Raw genomic sequence first — 7,947 nt, 5'->3', positions numbered from 1 at the left:
ATATATTGTGGATAGAGTAAACAAAAAGAAGAGAGGTAATTGGATATTAATAATTTTTTTTCTGTCTTCGCCTGATTTTTTTCTTCATTTTTCGATAATTTCGAAATTTCTACCTAAAATATATCTACCGATTTTTAAAACCATTTTTGAGTGGAATGTAGCCATAAGCACTTTTTTCTTGTTTGCTTCCTCAGTTTTCCCATCCCTCAATTTTTTGTACCCAAGACAAAGAGTCATAAAAAAAAATTATATATTTTTTAAATCATTTTTCTTTTTATGGGTCGTTTATTTAAATAATGTGTCATAAAAGGGAACAGTTCGGAAAAATTGTTTGTAGAGTGAACTCCCGGTTATAGTGAACCGGTCCCTTGAAGGTTCGCTATAGCGGGGTTTGATTGTCATAATAAATATTAAGAAAGAAAATTAAAATGTGTTGTTGACATGTCTCAAAGAGTAACCAACTAAAACAATACATCTTTAGCTAATTTTTAAAATAATCTCATGTCTAAGACGTTAAAAAATCGTCTATTCTATTATTTTTTGAAATATGAACATGTTTTAAGAATAGATTTATATGTTTACGAATCATTCGTGTTTTCAAAGCGATGTTTGTTTTCAGAAACAAATTATTTAATCCAAATACATTATTTGTATGAAAGAATTTTTTAATTTTGCTGCAAAAAGTCTTTTAAACCAAATGAAACTTAACCGGTGGAAAAAAAATCCTTTTTAAATATGCTTTGTCTGTATTGTGTATATATTAAGCACACTGTATTTCTTTCAAAGAATGGAATACCATAAGAAATAGGATGCACACAAAATGTCAAATAAAATTAAAGAGAAGTTATCCAATTTCAAGCTGTCGCATACTTTTGTCATTCCTCGCTCATAAAAAACATTCTTTCTTTACAGATTGAACGATGGCATTCCGATCTGAAAAACACTGGAAGCCACCTTATCTTAATCTACAGGAAATTAAGTCTATCTGTCGGCAAGAAATAAGGTTTTAGAAGTTCATCCATGCATGTCAAAATAATATTCATTATCGGTGAATAGAAATAAGAAAAGGCTACTCCTTGGTTCAGCTTTCAAATCTGAGAAAAATAAGTATGGTTCTTCTTTTAATTATTAAAACAGTAGCTGTTTGCTTTTTTTTAAAAAAAAACACACACACACACACATCTGCTTGTTGTGTATCATAATTTGGAACAAAATCACTAACATTGTACAGAACAAAAGCTGTTGGGTAAAAATTCCATGGTAGAGATCTCATATCTTTGAGAGCGATAAAAGAATTCCATGAATAATTTCGATTTTATCTTTGAATTTTTGAACTTGTTCCACGCACGTGCACAAATGATTCACAATTCTATTTCTATTATTACGTTCTACAATGACTAGCTTTGAATTAAGAATTATACGTGACAATTGAAACTTTTAATACTTTCCATCGCAGAAAATTAAAAAGGGAATTGTAACCAGTAGTTTTATTCGAGAGGGGTTACCTCCTTCTAATATATCTATAATAATTAATAATGAAAAATTTTTTGTATCTACATACAATTATCTCAATTACAATAGTTAATTAATCGAGTAATGTATAATTTCGGAGGGGGTTTTGTCCACCAAATCCTCCCCAAAACTACCTATTTTGTATTAATAATAATAATATAATAATTAGTTTTAAAAATACAACATTTTTTTAAATTCAATTTCTCGGGAACTCTAGGACCGATTTCGTTCAAATTTTGCCTTACAGAATGACATTCTTTAAAATTGCGTGAAAATTTGTATACCTTGCAATTAAAAATTGTTTCTATTATTATTGAAGAAAATGATACAAAACAATAATAAATGATTATAAAAATGTATTTTTTGCTCGGATAAAAGACTAATGGTGTGCGAGAAATTCTCGACATATCTTAAAATGACTCGGAATATGGGAGAAGCAAAATTATAGTAGTGTAAAACTAATAAAGATTGCTACACAATATCGAAAGGACGTGACAATTTAAATCAAGTATTGTAAAGGAAAAGTAAACAAATGCGGATAAATGAAAGAACAGATAGATGAGATTTTTAATCTTAATAATTCCAAAAGAAAACCAATATAAAATTTCGAAATCAAAGGTTATCACAAAAGCCCAAAGATCTCCATGGAAGGCCCCGGAACCGGCTTAAAATGAAGGATTCTTAAAAACACGTCTAAAGGAATCAAAATAACCAAAAATAAAAAGTGTCGTTGAACAGCCGACCCAATTTTTATGTGTTTGCGACTTCTCATGTTCAACTCCGTTGCCTTGTCATTTTGAACCCAATCCAGAAGACAAGGAAACTCCTGGATCGAGTAGTGAGAGAAATTTTGCCTTCGTGGAGGATTTTTTGATGGAGCTGACCCGCATTTGCGTTACATGGATAGCACGAGAGCATCCCACGGTTAGCCTGACAGCAAGGGGGACTCATAAGAATATTCATTGAAATGTATCTCACATAAAATATATTAATGAATGAGATTATTGAGGGACAGGAAAAATGACTTTAATCAATTCTTTTATATTTCCTTCAGCCTAATTTTTTTTTTAATTATAACTTAACAAAAGCTTGTCGACAATTTCAAATGCAGTTTATAAATAATATTCAATATTTTCTTGCCTTTTTCAGTGAATAATTTTTTTTAATGACAGAACAATTTCTTCTCAGAATATTATACGAATAATACTATATTATACTATTTATTTTCTAGAGCAATCTCTATTTTGGGATATTTTTTTAACAAATCTTATAAGAAAGATTGTCATCAATGAATTTATTACATTTTAGAAACGCTTAAGATTTGAAAATACTTTATTTTTTTTATAGTAAATAAAGATATATTTACTTTTAAAAATAATAAATAGTATTTTAAAGTTTTACAATCTTAATGATCGGAATACTTTGCTAAATTACTTATAATTTTTTTATTATTATTACTTTATAACTATTACTTAGCAAAATTATTTTGTACTATTTGAATATTATACGCGTCATTTACTTGCAGTATTTATGTTTATATTATTTCCACTTGGAATTTGAATGAATATCATAAGATTTTGAAAGAATTCTTTAGAGCGTATTTTAAAATAAAAATTTTACTGAATGTGCCAAAAAAACTACTGTTTCCTTCCTTGTCTCTTTTCTGCCATGATGTAACATATTTTTATTTGTTCGTTTCCTCATGCATCATTTCTTATTTTCAAATATGTGATTAAATCTAATATTTAATGACACATTAGAAAATAATAAGTTATACATTTAAATAAGGTTGATTCTTTTGATATTAAAATTAGTTATGTTGAATCAAGATTCAAAAATTAAAAGTAAAAAATTTCTTATTAAATTTCATTTCTTCATTTCCATTGAAAGGCATCAAGCAGTCCTACATGCTCATTTTATTGAGTTATAACTTTATAAATAACTTAAAAAGCTAAAAATTCACCTCTTAAAAAGAAAAATGCAGTGCTATTAGATTAGCTAAAGCAAAAGTATATTACGTCTCTCAAAAGTTTGAACTATTTATTATAGTTTTCTCTTAATACTAGAGCCCCTGCTTAATACAAATACCGCTTTATATTATGCTTCGCTATCATAGGATGACGTCACAAATCTACTGAGAGGCCTTGACTCTCGGTGGCTATGCATCAGTCCCCATTTGCTGCATGGAGAGTCTTCGGCCGGCAGGGATCGAACCCACGACTTCTTGGCCCCTACCCACCAGGCTGTCCCGGCCCTTCTTGAAGTGCAATTCAAAATTTCCGATATTTTTTATTTTCAAAAAATAAAAAAATTGTAGTAGTCATTTTTTTATTATTATTATGCTCATGTGCTGAAGCGAACCGCACATCAAAAGCCTCAGATTGTGCACCCTCAAAGTGTAATAATTTCTGGATTGTACGCACTCACACAAATCTCGTGCGCTTTAGTTCAGATCAAAATCGTCTAACTTTAACTTTGGGTGAAAATGCCCATTCATGATGCATGTCCCAGTGTTGAATGCGATGCCATCAGAATATCAATCACTTAATTTCTCTGGAGAACAAACTACGATTAGATTTTTATGATATTTTATTGTAGTCTGGATGATGAATCAGCGGAACCTGTCTCTCATCTTTCAAGCATGGAGTTTTGATTCTTATCACACTGTTAGTTTTACGCTAAAGTATTTCCTTTACTTAAACGGCTGCACTTTTCGTTCTTTATGAACTGGGTTGTATTTTAATTCAAACATTATGTGGCTTTTATGTGAAAATTTCAGTCTTACTCTATAATTGACTACTTTGGAACACTTTTTCAGCATTCCATCATTTTTACAAACGTCGTCAACTGCTTGCGACAAAAAAGACAAATAGATTCGTTCCTTATGAACTTTGTAATATTTATACTCAAACGTTATATGTAAATAAGTAAAAATGCAAAACTTAAAATAGAAAAGAATTTCAGGAAGAAAAAAAAAACGAAAGAAAATAAGAAATGTATTGTATTACTTCATAATGTGTCAATTGAAACACTTTTTCACAGACTTATCTGGTTTAAACCAAATGTTGTTTAAACCACGGTTTCATAAAATCAAAAAAAAATTTATTTTTTTTTACAAAAGGTAAATTTTTTTATTATTTATATAAATAACTTTAATTTGAAAGGAAACATTTGAAAAAATATTAAATTTTCTCTTAAAACTTTTCGACTTTTAAGTTTAAATACTAATGGAAATCTGAATTTCTTTGAATAAACGTAAATAATGTCATTTTTAAATGTTTAAATATCATAGCTTTCGAAAAATATTTATTAAAATAAACTGATGAAAGCAAAATGCTCTAAAGATGTTTAAAATAAAATACATTATCAAATTTCTTTTCTGATTATTTGTAGAATGAGTTAAAAGATGTCATTATTAAACACTTAAAACGAAAAGAAACTTTTTTTTTACTTAACACATATCATGCTTATTGCAAGCAATGAAAATGAAGTGCTTGTCTTAAGTTTTATAATTTACTTATTAGTTAGTCTTTAGAATTTTTTCTGTTAACAAATCTGTATTCTATCACGATTTTATTCATTTTTGATTTATTTTCAAAATGTATTATCAAAATTTCTCGTTCATCAAATTTTTGATTTATTATCAAATATTTGACTTATCAAATATTTGATTTATCAAAAAACAATGCTGACAAAAAAAAATGCGCAATTGATTGGCATTATTTTCATTGCATTTCACTTTATTTAATGTTGCATTTTCTTCATAAATAAATTTCAGACCACTTAATGGCATAAAGAAAAAAATCAAGATATTTTTATTGCACTATACATGTACATGAGATTACTTTGAAAATTTCATTGCAAAAAAATAATAAACTATACTGGATTGCCGATAGTAAGCTATTATTTTAGAGTTACTTTTTGACAAATAAAAAAATTATTTTTTCCAGCAAATTTCTTTTAAGAAAACAACTCATAACAGAATGCTATCTGGGACATTTTAATGGTACCGTTACATTAAAGAATAATCAGTGTCAATTAGTTAATATTTCCTCATGCAAATATTCATTAAAATTTGCATCGTGACTTCTTTAATTAGGTATTTTGGGTCTTCAATAATATTGAGGTGAAGCTTTTCCTAACTTTTGTGCTCACTTCTTAGCTTTAGTGCTCAAAAATAATTTTCTGGGTGAACTATGAATTTAATATAAAAAGATATTTGGCCGAAAATCCAAATCTTTCGATTATTCAAACCTATTACAATCTCCGGCCAAATTATTAGACTCACCATAAGATTCTATGTAAAATCTTAATTATCAGGTGATACTCTATACCAGCGGTTCTTAACCTATGGGTCGCGACCCAAAATTGGGTCGCGAAGCATATTTCTTGGGTCGCGCTGAGTCGAACCAAAAAAGTTAGTAATACACCAAATAATAAGTAATACCAACACCTCCTAGAAGAAGTCATTGTGGCTTACTCAGCCCAATTTTGACTTTTTTTTTGGGTCGCGACATGAACATATTTCTCAAATTTGGGTCACGGCTTAAAAAGGTTAAGAACCACTGCTCTATACAGCTTTATTGTTTTTATGTTACTGTTTGAACTTGTTTACTTTCATGTATCAATAGGTTAAATTAGACGATTTATAATATAAATGAGACGGTATATAATATAAATATAGAATATTTATTATATCAGGTATTATATTATAATAATTAGACCCAATAATTGGACGCACTGTAATGTTTTAATAATGACACGTTTTGCACGAGTTTAAAGGCAGTACTTTTATATTTAGACATACATGTAATGAGTTTTTATTCGGGAAATTTCTTATATACCTATATATTTGTATTTATTTTTAGCGTATTGCATTTCAATGTTAAGCCATTGATACACGATAGTAGACAAGTGCAAACTGGTTTCATCCGAGTAAAACCAATACAGCTGTATAGTATACAGTAATACAGCTGTATAGTATGATAATTAAGATTTTACATAGAATCTTAGAGTGCATCTAATAATATGGAAAACGAATGTAACTGCTACTGAGTTGTCATTATTTAATTGATTTTATTGTTGAACAGAAACTATTTCAAAATATTAATACTCCAAGTAAAAACTTTTTCTTCTTCTCTAGGTATCTCTGAAATGGAAGACTGCACCCGGGATTTAGCTGGACTGATGGACTGACTTCAGAAATTGTCTACTGGCCTGTTAAGTCCCGAGTGCCGCTCTCACACTACCCCAATAAAGACAACGGATTTCGTAAGTCCTCAATTTTAATATTGTGTGTTACCACTAAAGCTTGAAAACCATGAAGCTACAGTGGACTCTTTTTTAGTGTTACATTGCTGTAACTTGCAGGGATCGTTCATATTTAGACAGAGAACATTAAAAAAAAATTATTTCATACAGAATTCACGTATAAAATGAAAAATATAAATTTTTTCAAAAAAATTCGCTAAATGTTTCCTTAAATTCAAAGATTATTTGTTAATTTCAAGTCTATTTACATTTCTCTTCAAATTGTAGGGAAAGAAATATAAACATTTTTCTACTAATATAAATATGAATACTGAAGAAGGTAAAAGTATTTTGTGAAACACGTACATAGGGGAAGGATATGAAAACCAATCCGACGACAAACATCCACGGAGGCAGTTTTCTGCAACCCAGTGGATTTGAAATGGTGTGGCATTTAACATCCTGAAAGAAAAGGCATTTGACCCGTGGGTAACCAGTGATCGTCATAAGAGGATCACAACTTTATCGTTGATTTTGATTTTTTGAATTTTTTTTTTTTGATCGATCCATTTTTCAGAACACTATCACTGAAGAAAATGTCCTACAGAAGTGCAAAACATCAGAGGCGGATTTTACTTATACAGGGTTGCGTCTCAAATCTGGAGGAAAAAAAATTCCCTGTGCTTTTCCTGTACTTATTTATACAGCTGAACATACTTACATAATGTTATGAGTGAATGAAATAGTTCAGTATAGTTGAAAAATCATCTTTAAATATCTCATAAATGACGCTTTGAGAGGTCACCATTATTTATGAAGAAACAAAATTCCCTGTATGTAAAGAAAAAACAATCAAAATTCGCTGCATTTCCCCTGTTATTTTAGGTGATTTTGAAATTCCGTGTATTTTCCAGGTTTTCCCTGTTATGAATTATAGAAAAATACATTTAAGCCTGAAAAAAGATTTTGAAAAAAAAAAAGCATTTTTGGAAACAAAATAATTATATAAAAAAGAAAACTGAATTCTCCAAAAGAAAGATGTCCTTCTAAAAAAGAATGGAACTGCAGCCTAATTGGGATTTCTGAGAGGCATTTCGCATAAATGTTAAATGCAATGCCCTTGGAAATCCCAAATATGCTCAGTCACATCAACACATCTTGTATTTGGATTCAAAATGGTAGGTA

General features: G+C 29.3%; 1 long non-coding RNA gene across 1 annotated transcript in view; it reads left to right on the top strand.

Moving 5' to 3' along the window:
* The window catches only part of LOC139425211 (uncharacterized), a 13,608-nt gene extending 6,708 nt beyond the window's left edge, over positions 1-6,900 (top strand). The window contains exons 2-3 of the long non-coding RNA XR_011636485.1: positions 913-1,107; positions 6,656-6,900. This is a non-coding gene — a long non-coding RNA (uncharacterized lncRNA). The remainder of the gene's footprint in view (positions 1-912; positions 1,108-6,655) is intronic.
* The last annotated feature ends 1,047 nt before the right edge of the window (positions 6,901-7,947 follow it).

The sequence above is a fragment of the Parasteatoda tepidariorum genome, chromosome 3 (assembly GCF_043381705.1).
Source record: "Parasteatoda tepidariorum isolate YZ-2023 chromosome 3, CAS_Ptep_4.0, whole genome shotgun sequence".
NCBI lineage: Eukaryota > Metazoa > Arthropoda > Arachnida > Araneae > Theridiidae > Parasteatoda > Parasteatoda tepidariorum.
This window is presented reverse-complemented; position numbering and strand designations above follow the sequence as displayed.